The following is a 12,976-nucleotide window of genomic DNA, read 5'->3' on the forward strand; positions in this document are numbered from 1 at the left end:
CAATGAAGGGTGGGCGGGCAGGGATAGAGAAGCACGTGGATAATGAAGTGTGGGTGGGCAACGAAGGGGAAGCAAATGGACAGCAAAGGTTGGATTGGAGGAAAGAAGCAAGAACAGCAACAGAGAGAGAGAGAGAGGGGGCAAGTGGGGAAAGACATGAAGAGAAAGAGGAACATGAATTACACGAGGGAAAAAGCTGGAAAACACATGTATGGTCGTAGAGTGTTTAACCAAAAAGAAAAAAATGGTGCCTGAAAAGGGAACAGTGAAAGAACACAAGAAATTGGTGCATGTTTCAGGGGAGGGGCAAACACAGAAGAGGAAAGGAAGCCCACATTAGCTAACATAGAAGAAGCGAGCAAAGAGTGTGACAATAAAGCCAACCAATGGTAAGCAATTTTGGACAGAATCTAGCAATATGTCTTGGAACAAGCAGCAGTTGTGCTAACTTAGGTGAAACCTAAAAAGGAAAACAGAAAGGTGGCCAGAGGGAGGAGACTGGCAGAAGATGAGAAAAATAAAGCAGAAGACAGGACAGGAAAAGCGAGGAGAACAGGAGCCAGAGAGACACGAGACAGTATTGACAAAAGGAAAACGGTGGGATGGGAGAAAAAATATATTAGGAGAGGCAGAAAGACAAGGAAAAGATAAACAAGAAGAGACGTGAGGCCAAAGCAAGTAAATAGACATGCTTTTGTGACACATAGGGACAGTTTGGTACAGTATAATGGACATGGAGGTTTCTTATTCTAATGTAATTTATGTATCCTGCTGTAGTATTAAAGGGCATGCATTTTGTGACAATAATAATCTACATTTAGTCTGTGGCAAAATGATAAACATGTAACAGGCAAACGATTGGTCCCTATTCCATGCTGAAATAATTGCACATTCTATGCGACTTTAATATTTTCTTTGATTATTAATAGTTTTATAAAGCCAATGAGAAAAAACAGCTTAGTTTTGGTGGGGGCAAAGGAGCAAGCATAGCTTGATTCTGGGTATTTCTAAGAGGAGGGGGGGGGGTCTTTCTTAAATGGGCAGGACTATTTGGGGGGTGAGTTATCTGTTTTCATCACCTCCATGGAAGCTTAGGGTCTCATACAGATCTCTAGTGTTCTGAAGGGTCCCAAAGTATTTGCAAATCTGTTTGATTGGATTGTTAGCCATTGCAAATGCACTGATACTAAAAATAGAGGTGGGAATGGCTGCTAACAATTGACAATTACTCTGTCTTAGAAAAAGACAAGTTTTCCAAAGTTTTCTGAAAACAGCTAAAGTGGTGCGCTGCTGTTGGTCATTAGGGAATTCATTCCATGGTATGAGTTCCAACCAATGAAACCACATCTCTTTTGAGACTAACAAATTCCTGGTACTTCTAAAGAGGAACAAGAAGATTTAAGTACTTGAGAAAGAGGACAGATATGATGACCTGAACAAATGAAGGGCTTTTGTAGATTGTTCAATGGAAAAGACAGAGGATCATAAGTCACCCCGTTCTCAATCAAAAGCCAGTGCAGTTAGGCGAAATGCTGAGAAATTGATATCCGTATATACAGCCAGATGGTCAGTCCTAGTATTTGCAATTTTAATGATTTGGAGAACAGCATTTGTTTAGGCATTCCAAATGCAAAGCCTTTCTGTAGTCCAGATAATAGGAAATAATTACTTAGACTATGATTTTCCTGGCTTGATCAGATGAATACTAGTATTTTTACTTAAGGCCTTATTTAGAGTTTGGGAGATGGGATACTTCATCACTAGCATGGTTGTTTCCCTGTCCAGTGAATTAAAAGTTTATTATAGCTTGTGACACTTGTAAATTGGCAAAAAGAATATCCGTCACATTTCAACAGAATGTCTCGTCCCCCAAGCCCCAAGTAAGGACCATAGTTATTAATACAGGAAGAAGTTACTTTATTTACTTGAAAAGTGAAGCCAAAAACAAGATTGCCTGTACTCAACCCTGTAGATAGTATAACATCCAATCTAGTGCCTAGACTCCCCAATTCATTCAGTGGGATTTGGAAATAAAAATAGAATGGCTGATATGGATGAACAAGGGAGGGTGGGAGGTAACATCAGGTGAATACAACTAGGATGGCAAATAGGTTACATGAAGTGGACCGAAGTACTTGAATGGGATATTCAGGGTAACCCTTGAGGGCCTAGGACAGACCATGGTGTCACCTTATTATTATTATTATTATTATTATTATTATTATTATTAAGGAGTTTGTAGAACGCACAGCTACCCCCATCGGAAGTGTCCCAGCGCTGAGGCAGATAGCAGATGACAGGCATGCAGAAGAAAAACTAGATGCTGGTGAAGAACCGGGTTTTCAGGGCATGCCGAAAAGTTAGTTCTGACTCCGATGAGTGGATGGAGAGTGGCAGGGCATTCCAAAGTTTAGCGGTACTAGCCACGAAGGCTCTGCCACCCGTCCTGGCCTTACAAAAGTGGGGAATAGCAAGGAGACACTGGTGGTTAGATCTCAGGGTACGGTCGTGATGGTAGTGCTGGAGTCTAGCTCTCAGGTACGCCGGACCTAGTCCCCGGAATGCTCTGAATGCCAGGGTAAGGGCCTTGAATTCAATGCGCTTGATGACAGGTAACCAGTGAAGATTCCTCAGGTGGGGTGTAATCGTGTGGCGGAAAGGAATTTTACAGATCAATCTGGCAGCAGCGTTTTTTATTATCTGCAGATGCTGAGTCGGATACGCGGGAACACCCAGATAGAGACTGTTGTCGTAGTCCAGGTGGGATGTGATTAGAGCATGGATTACTATTCGACGGCACTCCAGGTGAAGGAAGTGGAGGAATTTCCGCAAGGTGCGAAGCTTCCCAAAGCATGAGGAGGAGACTTGCCTGATTTGGGTCTTACAGGAGAGTTCATTGTCGAATCTGAAACCGAGATTTCTCACAAAGTCAACAGGCTCAGGTGGAGGATTCATCTCCAGTGGCCACCAAAGCACGGGGGGGGGGGACGGTGATTTTTGGTTAAAAAAGACTACCTCAGTTTTGTCTGAGTTAAGCTTGAGACATTCAATGGACATCCAGGCCGAGATGTTACTCAGGCAATTTCTAAAATAGGCATAAGCAGCTTCCGAATGCTCCTCGAAGGACAACACCAGTTGGGTGTCATCCGTGTAGGAGACCACCCTCCCCCCCGCAAGATTCTACCAACGCCGCAAGAGGTGAGAGGTAGGCATTAAAAAGGAGAGGACTCAAGGCAGAACCCTGTGGAACCCCACAGAGCAAGGGTTTCTTGTCAGAGATGAATGGACGAAGAAAGACTAGTTGAGACCGGTTTCCCAAAAAAGACCGGATCCAGGACAGGGCCGTACCCTGAATACCCAAGTCTCTTAACCTATCCATAAGAATGAGGTGGGCAACCGTAACCAAAGCCGCAGACAAATCAAGTAGCACAAGCATAGCTGCTTTGCCCAAATCGATACTCTCGCGGATACTCTCGGAAACATCAAGGAGGGCAGTCTCTGTGCTGTATCCTGCTCTGCAGCCAGATTGAGAGTCATGAAAACGATTTCTATATTCCAGAAGACTGGCGAGTTGCTCTTTGACTATTTGTTTGAGAATTTTTGCTGGTGCCGGTAAAAGGGAAATGGGTCTAAAAATGTTAAAAGCAGCAGGGTCCACATCGGGTTTTTTGAGGATTGGGAGAAGAAAGGCCTGTTTCCACACTGCAGGGAAAGTTCCAGAGCACAACGAGGAATTCCAGGTCTGATTTAGTGGGGCATTGGTGCATGGTGCCAGGAGTTTAAAAAATGGAGCCGGCCAGGGATCGCTGGGTGACCCAGATTTGTAAGTTAAAAGTTTTTGCAGCGAAGCATCAAGTGCGAGAGGACGGAATGTGGTCATTGCATCATTGCTGACCGACACAGCCGTAAGCTCTGAGGTGGACTGGGGGTGGGGGGCAAAGGTGGTGTATAGAGCTTGTATTTTATCCTGAAAGAAATCTGACAGTCCTGTGCACAGGGAAGCGTTAGGAAGAACTGTACTGGCAGTTGTGGCGGGCTTGGTGACTTGTACAATTTTAAAAAGAGTTTTATCTGAGTTCCTCGCTAAACAGATCTTATTGGTGAAATAGTTTCTCATAGTGGTGTGCTTGAGTTTGTGAAAATCTTTTAAGGCTTTTTTATATGCCATTTCAGCAGTGGGGTCATAGGATAATCTCCAGGAACGCTCCACTATTTTGCAATGGCTTTCTCAACACGGAGCTCAGGGGAGAACCAGGGGGCTGATGGTCTCTGCCTAGAAGAGGAGACCGGTCTAAGAGGGCAACAATGTCTAAGGCTGAAGATGATGATCAGGACTGACCCAACAATCTGACTGGATCTCAAGAGTGGAGTCTTGGTCAGGGATAAAAGGGGCAACCTCATACCCCATTTCAAATGAGCAGTGAACAGTTTGCTGTCCGTTTTGGTTTCAGAAACACCATTGTCTTTGCCATTATCTTGCACAGAGTATCCTTTTGAAGAACACACACCGTGAAATGGCATTTGTCTGGACAATGGCCTGTTTACTGTTTCGTTCAATTATGATCCACGTCAATGGTTGGAAGGGCCTCTAAAACTTACATGTGAACGTTGCATACCAATATGAAGTGCCAAACTTAGAGACCTGATTGACGGGGATACACTTTCAACTGATCATCTTCTTGTTCTTTTCCCTAACTCGTTGTAGGTCCCAAGAATTGTCAGCTACTGAGAATCGGTGACGAGGAACAGAATCCTTTACACAGCTGCCCATGCTCTTGGACACTGAGAGGCAGTGAACGGTCATATGGGGTATGTTCCTGAGTTTGATGTGGAATAAGTCGATGGTCCACTTCAGAATGCTGCTTTCTGTTCTTGTGGTGCAGATGGCATAGTTTAGTGGGCATACTGCTTCTCCGTTTGCAGCAATGTTGAAGTTTAATTCAGAGACGTTACTTGATAGTGGGGTTTTGGTGAACTAGGAAGTGTGGCGCACTGCTGATTATGCATATAGTGTGCTAAATGTCTAGTATAAACGGTGCAGACAGGTTCGGAGGAATACCCTCTAACCCCTGAATGTGTGTTGGAAAAAGATCCTTCACAAAGTTATGAACAAAAGTCCTGTGCACACGTTACAATTCTTAGATGACAGTTCATCTTATCCAGTGTGATCCAAAAGAAAAGTCAATATAGTTGGAGTGAATCTGTTCTTTGTCTTTAATTCTTTGGTACAACAAAAAGCAACCAGCCAACACGTGTTTCGTCACAATGGGATAGTGTCCCGCGACTTCTTCAGGGCTGGGAATGATACAATAGGTAGTGTAAAGGCAGAGTGTTACAATATGTTACAAACATGGGGAGAGATTGAGCTCCTCATCACTTAGGGTGAAAACACGTCACCTTAAGCGTGGAAACCCTAAACGAGATATATAACTGTAAGTGACAAAATGGTCACTTTACTGACCGAAAGTGCAAACAAACAAGTAACCACAATCTTTCACATTGAAAAGTGAAGTGCCTATCATTTGATAATGTGAAGATCATAATAACCTGTTCTTTGAAGACCTCACCTGTGACCTGGCAAACTTGCTGCTGCTATCGCCGTGAGGGGAACGGCCCTGCTGCTGGGGAAATCCGTGCTTGTAACTTCCCGAGGCCACACCGTAACGGAAGAAAAACTACATTACCCAGGGGCCCTGCTGCTGGGCGCCCGGCTGTGAGGAGATCAGCCTGCGCCCAGCCTGTTTAAAACCCACACAGGCTCAACGCGGCGCGGGACGCGCGCGGGCGACGCCCGGGCGAAGCCCGGGCCAAGGGCGGGCCCGTCCTTGCCCGTCACTGACCGGACCAGACCGGGCCGGGCCATCCCTCTAGCATCGGTCCAACGCACTCAAGGGTCTCTGAGCAACTATAGAGGTTGAGCCAGGTTTCTGAAGGGAGTTTGTCCTATAAAAATCGCCTATAACACTTGATGTGAGAAAGCGCCCTGTGGACGTATCAACTATCAAGTACTTCCGTTCAGTGGACTTGCCCAAACCCGCCAGAAGTTCGGGTAAGACTGTTTTGCGGACACTCACTTCTGCTACTCCAATTTGTATCCTCTATCTTGGACGCTCTATTCCTCTAACTGTTGCTCCACTGATTTCCCCTTCATATTTGGTTTCTTGTTATCCCCACTTTGAGCCTGAGCTGTTTTAGCTTATTCTAGTAAAGCAGTATAATGATTACGAGGGGTAGCAAAAATGGTCCCACACATGTAACAGGCCCAATCGATCAATATATCACCAGAGCGAATGAGGCCATTAACCAAGGCATATCACTTCTTGAGCGTAGGGTGTCCCAAGACCTGGCTATGGCAAGACGCTCTTCCTTGGGGGCACTAGCTCTAGCCAAGTCTCCTGTAAATCAAAGGGAGTCTAGGCCCTCAATGTTAGTGCAGGCCGAGACACACGGAGTTCCTAATACTGTTGATCTCTCGGCATCATTAACATCTTTAGACTCACAATCTAGCACGACCCTTGCTAGGACGCCAGCCCTCCTGAGGAGCCCTGGTCAGGCGCCCCCGATTATTAATGTGTCAAGGAGCAATAGGGAAGGTGCCATCCCCAAATTTAAGAAAGCTAGGGAGGCAACCAAGCGCAAATGCAAATCTACCAATGCAGATGCTCCAGCCTCCCCTTTGAATCCAGTTATGCCTGGGGTTTCTACAAGATTGGGAGAGGGGTGCAGTATTTGTGAGGCCAATGATCATCTTTTGTCCAGAATGGATGATCTTATTAAATCTCTTTTACGACCTTTGGAACTGTCACTCCTGAACATTGAAAAATTGACATCTGGGAATAAATCTCTCTCGACTATGCCTCCTAAGGCAGGGTTAGGCGGCGAGCTGACTGTTTCTAGGGAACCCTTCAACCCACCCACCGGGTTGGGCTCGTTATTACTATCATCTAATGACTCGAATAAAGGATCTGAGCCCCTCATGGGTGATTGTAGGAAGGCTGCTGAACCAGCCAAACCCCAACCCCCAGTTGCTGTTTTGAATTCTGTTCCATCCAAATCCCCTGGGAGATCGAATAATAACTCTGACAACGACAGGGATTCGAATGGCCAGCACTTAAATTTACCACCTGAAGCTGACCCCTATGTCATCATAATGACAGGTGTCCCAGTCCTAAGGCCCAGTATGGAGGAACCCCTGGACTCCCTAAAAAACAAGGTCCAACATTGGCTCACCCAAAACAGACCGCTCCCACCTTCTTGCGCAAGTAAAATCCTAATGGTACGCAGGGTGTCCTGGGTAGGTGGTGGTAAAAAGCGGGTCCGCGGGGATTGTGTTGTCGTAAATTTTGACAATCCATACACTGCGGAATATATCTGCCGCCGTGCCAGAAGTGCTAAGCAGGATGAAATTGAGACACGAAGGCTTTCCTTCTTCTATCCTCCCCCTTATTATTATCCTGATTCACTAAGGGATGGTCTTAAGGACTCCAAGTGGGCTGGCAGTAGGGCGTGGGACGGCTGGCAGGTCCAAAGGGGTAGGACGGTACCTTTCACCTCAGGTTGGAGTGACTTGCCATTGTCTAACAGATTTAGTTGCCTGGACTCGGTGGATTGACCATCAACATCTACAAGCCAGAGTATGGTGGCTTTGGACCACATTCCTACCAGTTTTTCATTATCCACTGATGATTACCCAAATATTCTTACAGACACTATTTCCACTCCCTCGATCCAGAAGCCGGCCATTTATGCTCCCCCGCAGGTTTTACACACAAGTCCATGCGCAACTTTAATAACGGCTGCCCCCACATCTTTTGTTGGTTGCCCTAGCTCACCCAAAATTTATTCATATCACTCATTGGACACGTTGAAGAGCCCGAGCCTCTCGTCTTCTCACGATGTGGCAATATGCGCTGGTGCGGTAACCAACACTACCAATCCAACCCACAATAAAGGAGCGACAACTCCAAGCCAGGGAAAGGACCAAATTGTGCCTCTGAAGGTTGCCAGTTGGAATATTGCTGGTCTGGCGAGAAACTTAGCCATCCCTGAGTGGAACGCATTTATTGAAACCTGTGGAATTTGCCTGTTCCAAGAAACGTGGTGTCTAGAACCACAGCATAAACTGGGCTTTACTACCTATTTTGTCCCAGCCGTTCGATCCAAGGAGGGTAAGGGCCGCCCTTCTGGCGGGCTCTTAATTTGGATAAGCATTTCCCTGCGGTGTTCAGTTAAAAGCTTTGCCACTATCTCCCCAGATTTACAGAGACTAACACTTCGAGGCCCGAGCGGAGGGCCGGAACTCGAAATACTGAATATCTATGTTAGAGGCTCTAGGGGTGGAGGATCCACTCTCCCCCTAACTGGCATTGATGAGGAACTCAAAAATTGTTGTTCAAATTCCCTTGTCCTACTAGCGGGGGACTTTAATTGCACTTTCGAACCGCTCGCAGTTGAGGATGTGTTGGGTTGTAGAGATGACGATGCTAGAAGAGGCATTCCATCTTTGTCCATCGCTCCAATTAAAAGATGGTCTCAAAACGCCATAGACCTTAACGCGCTCTGTCTAGAATACGGTTTGAGAGCTACTAATGGCAGATCTAAATCTGATCAAAAGGGGGCACATACATTTAATAGAATAGGCCATTCGTCCAGGATCGACTATGCCATGTTGAACTTCTGCCTGTGGCCCTTCCTGGAGGATATGGAGGTTCGTCCGTCTATAGAAAGTGACCACAACCCCCTGTATTTATCCTTCTCTCATTTGTGGAAGAGCAGCTCCTCTATTTTATTTCCTCATGTGTGGAAATCCTCACACGAAGTATGCCCTACTAACTGTGGCAGGCGCCTGAAGTGGAAGACGTTTAGTGGTAACGAGACCAAGATGCGGGAGGCACAACTAGTAATGGCTAATATCTCATTGCGCCTAGATTCTCCCTCTATAAGTGCACTAGAGGTATCTGTAGCTTTTGCCCAAACCACAAAGGCTATAGGCGACCTATTTATAGTCAAGAATGCGGGTAAGGGGGCTAAGGGAAACTCAAGGAAGGGCCCATTCGGTTGGTTTACAGACTCTTGTCGATTAGCTAAAAGGGAACTATTAAAAGCTGTAAAAGCCAAGAACAGAAATTTAGTATGCATAGCCAGGGGCAACTATAAGAGAGCTCTAGCAAAAGCAAAGGCAGATTGGGAAGACCAGTTTTGGAGTGATCTTAAAGCCGCAAGCGCAAGAAAAGATGCAAAGGGCTTTTGGGACCTCTTGAGATCCAGGGAGAAACCGGTGGACTCAATGATTACTTGTAATGTCCCAGAGACTGCATGGGTTGATCACTTCACTAAACTTTACTCAACGCCTCAGGAAGTGGGGGCGACCCTGAGTCCCTGTCATCCTTACGACTTTGCCCAGTTCAAGGAAGAGCTTCAGTTTACACCTAAGGAAGTGGAGGGGGCAATAAATAATTTGGTCCCCAATAAAGCAGCAGGCCTGGATGGAATTCCCGGAGACCTGCTACGTGCTAACCCAGATCATTGGGGAAAACTTATCTCTGCCCTACTAAATTCCAACTTCGAAGGGGCATCTCTTCCGACCTCATGGAAGGGTGCCGAGGTCGTTCCTATTTTTAAGAAAGGCTGTCGGAACGACCCGGCCAACTACCGTCCAATAAGTCTTCTAGACACTTCTCAAAAGGTGGCTGGTAAGGTGGTTTTAACCAGGATAATGCAGTGGGTGGAGGACAAGGGCATCCTCTCTGATTTCCAGGCAGGGTTCAGAGTAGGCACGGGGACAATTGAGCAATCCTTCAGATTAATGATGCTTTACTGGAAGGTCGTTCTCCTGGCTAGGGGCAGTCTATATCTCGCCTTTATAGACTTGCGGACTGCCTTCGACCTAGTTCCCCGTAGCCAACTCTGGAGAGTATTAAACGAACTGGGTATTCCACCCTATTTGCTAAACCTGCTAATTAATCTACATGCGGACAACTTTGCACAGATCAGGTGGGGTAGCCAGGGGCAAAAAACAGCATGCATCCCTGTAAATAGAGGGGTTCGCCAGGGATGTGTTCTTGCTCCTACTTTGTTTTCGTTATACGTTAATGGAGTGGTGGAGCACCTGCTCCAACACCCAGCAGATGCACCATCCCTGGCTGGCAAAAGAATACCTACCCTTCTATTCGCAGATGACACCCTCCTGATCTCAAAATCCCCGGCAGGTCTGCAGAGTTTGCTAACCAATTTTAAGTCCTTCTGTGATGCAAGAGGGTTGGTCATTAACACTGCAAAGACAAAGTATCTGGTCCTTAATCCCCCTAAAAAAACTGGCCAAACCACCGACATTAGACTCTGTCGCGCTGGAGAGAGTCTCAGAGTTCGATTATCTGGGCGTCCGACTCTGTGACTCTATGAGCTGGAACTGCCACCTCCAAAAGATGTTGTTGACGCATAAGAGGGTAGTGGGGGCCTTGCTTAAGGAACATCGTGCCTCATCCTTAAAACCCATCGCTGCTGTCCTGGACATTTACAAGGCAAAAGCTGTAAGCGCCGCTCTATATGGAGCTGAACTTTGGGGGGTCCAAAAGGCAGATCTTCTTTCTCGTTCAGAAAACAAATTTCTAAAAGATCTAATGGGGCTTCCGTATAGTACCCCAAACCTCCCCTTGTTCCTGGATACAGGAATCCGCCCATTGAGAGACCATGCAAGGCTTCGCCCTCTTCTCTTATGGGCAAGAATTTGGAGAACGCCAGAACTATCCAGCTACGCAGACGGCCTAACTGACGTGCTGGGTTCATCAGCCTGGGCCAAGATTCCTTGGTTGAGGGAAGTCAAGCGTCTTCTCTACAACCTTGGCCTCGGCGAATATTGGACCAACAGATCTGCTCCTCCTAAGTTGGAGCTGAAATCGATTTATTGGGCCTGGGTAGCGGGTACTAGAAATAGTGATGCCAATCTATGTAGGACATCCATGGATTTTCTCCTAATTAAGGATATGGGTTTCTGCGAACCTTATCTGGACATTATTACAGACCGCAAGGATAGGGCGTTGTACTTTCAATTTAGAATAGGTTTACTTCCTGTTGGTGAACTGACATCTAGGTGGAAGGCCCCAAGCCAGACAATTTCTTCCTGTCCCTTTTGCGAAAATAGGCTTGAGTCGGTGCCCCATTTACTGTTTGAATGTCTGGCTTATTCAGCCCCCGAAGGAGATGGCTCAAGCCTCTTTGCAGAATATTGGGCACTAGGTTCCATATAGAGGCCATCCGAATACTAAAAAGCGACCCCCGTCCCCTTTTTGTTTGTGGGTTAGCCAAGTTCCTTGGTTGGGCTTGGCGTATCAGATCAATTAGGCTTGCTTATCTCGTTTAATTTGTTTTCATTCTAGTTCTCTGGTTTTTATCTAATTTATTAACACCAGTAGCGGATCTGAATTGTTTGGTCTTTTCGCAATGTACTGATGTTTTTTAAAATTTTAATGTGTGTATTTTACATGTATGCTTTTAAGATATATCTATATCGAAATAAAGCCTTTGATTGATTGATTGATTGATAATAACCTGTTTCATTGGTGAAAAATTGTTTCAAGGAATAAAACGAGGTAGGTACAGCGCTGAACAGTATAATAAAGAATTATTTGTTGTAAATTGTGTAATTGTGAATGGAAAAGCTACCTGTACTTCGTGTAGGTTGATTCTAAAGATATAAAGTAACAAGGTAATCAAAAGAACCCTAGTTAGGGGAATCTTCATGAGAGTGAAGCATGAAGGCAAAGTAATACCATTGTGTGATTATAGGAACTATGACAAAAGCCCTCCCCACTCTGCCTGTTGACAATTCCGACTCGGCTGACCAATATCGAAAGTTATTCGTAGATCCGTAAGTTTCTAAATGGTGAGTATCAATAGAAATCACCTGAATGGATAATGAGGTGAATCAGTAAAAGATCAAGTAGCGGTGTCCAAGTGAGTGCAATGTAGTTAGACAACAGTAAAAACGAGTAAGTGGTTCGCGCCCGGATCTTACTTATATTATGATTATTATGCGGTTCTTCAAGATCTAAAGTTACAAGGTGATAAAAAAAAAAACACTAGTTAGGGGAACCTACGTGAGATTAAAGCAGGGAGGCAGAATAATACCATAGTATGGTTGTAAGGAGTATTACAAGAGCCCTTACCACTCAGCCGGTGATAATTCCGACCCAGCTGGCCAAAAAAGAAAATTATTCGTAGATCCATAAGTTTCTAAATGGTAAGTATACAAAATAGTCACCTAAAAGGATAATGAGTAGAGTTAGTAAAAGATGGTGATCATGACTGGGGCCGTGCCGCTGAAGCAGGGGACGGTGAGTGAACTGGTTGGTGCAATTGATGATCTGTAAAACAGATCATTCCCTCGTTAAGGTGCGATTTTAATAGAAAAAATATACAGTGAATACTGTAATGGTTATAGTGGCGAAGTAGCAGGGCACTAGAAGTTTCCTTGCCCTTCTCAAGGCCCGCAGAAAAGTTTTTCTTTCTATGGTATCGACTTGGTAGAACCGAGGTCACGTGGCGGAAACAGTGAACTCAAATTCAGACATATGGAGGCTACATGGATCATGCGCCTTCGAACTGTGGAACATGGCCTAAACAGCGATCACGAAATGCGGTACTTTTTGGGTGATTAACATACTGTAAGAATCTGATTTCACATACTGAAACTGATTATATTAAAAGAGGTATGCTTGGTTTACCCACAACACATGCCATAACTGTAAATTCTTGGCTTAACTGATCTGTCAATGATTTGTTATTGTATATGACTCTCCCACCATTCGTATGAAACCGCCTTCACACACTGAATTGCCTATGTTGAGCTTGTTATGATTGTTTTACCTACAACACATGCCACAAATGTAATCTCCTCGCCAAACGGATCTGGTAATTACTTGTTTTGAATAAGATTAACCTACCATCCATATGAGGTACTGAGTTACCATGCTTTCTC

At 45.3% G+C, this 12,976-nt stretch overlaps 1 protein-coding gene and 1 long non-coding RNA gene across 3 annotated transcripts in view; one reads left to right on the plus strand and one right to left on the minus strand.

The window, feature by feature from the left end:
* LOC146855031 (uncharacterized) overlaps positions 1-12,976 on the plus strand; it is a 113,226-nt gene that overhangs the window by 4,992 nt on the left and 95,258 nt on the right. Inside the window, exon 2 of the long non-coding RNA XR_014981271.1 lies at positions 4,706-4,809. This is a non-coding gene — a long non-coding RNA (uncharacterized LOC146855031). The remainder of the gene's footprint in view (positions 1-4,705; positions 4,810-12,976) is intronic.
* Positions 1-12,976, minus strand: part of PTPRR (protein tyrosine phosphatase receptor type R) — an 813,462-nt gene that overhangs the window by 3,466 nt on the left and 797,020 nt on the right. The window lies entirely within an intron of this gene.

This window comes from Triturus cristatus, chromosome 4_1 (assembly GCF_964204655.1).
Source record: "Triturus cristatus chromosome 4_1, aTriCri1.1, whole genome shotgun sequence".
In the NCBI taxonomy this organism is placed as follows: domain Eukaryota; kingdom Metazoa; phylum Chordata; class Amphibia; order Caudata; family Salamandridae; genus Triturus; species Triturus cristatus.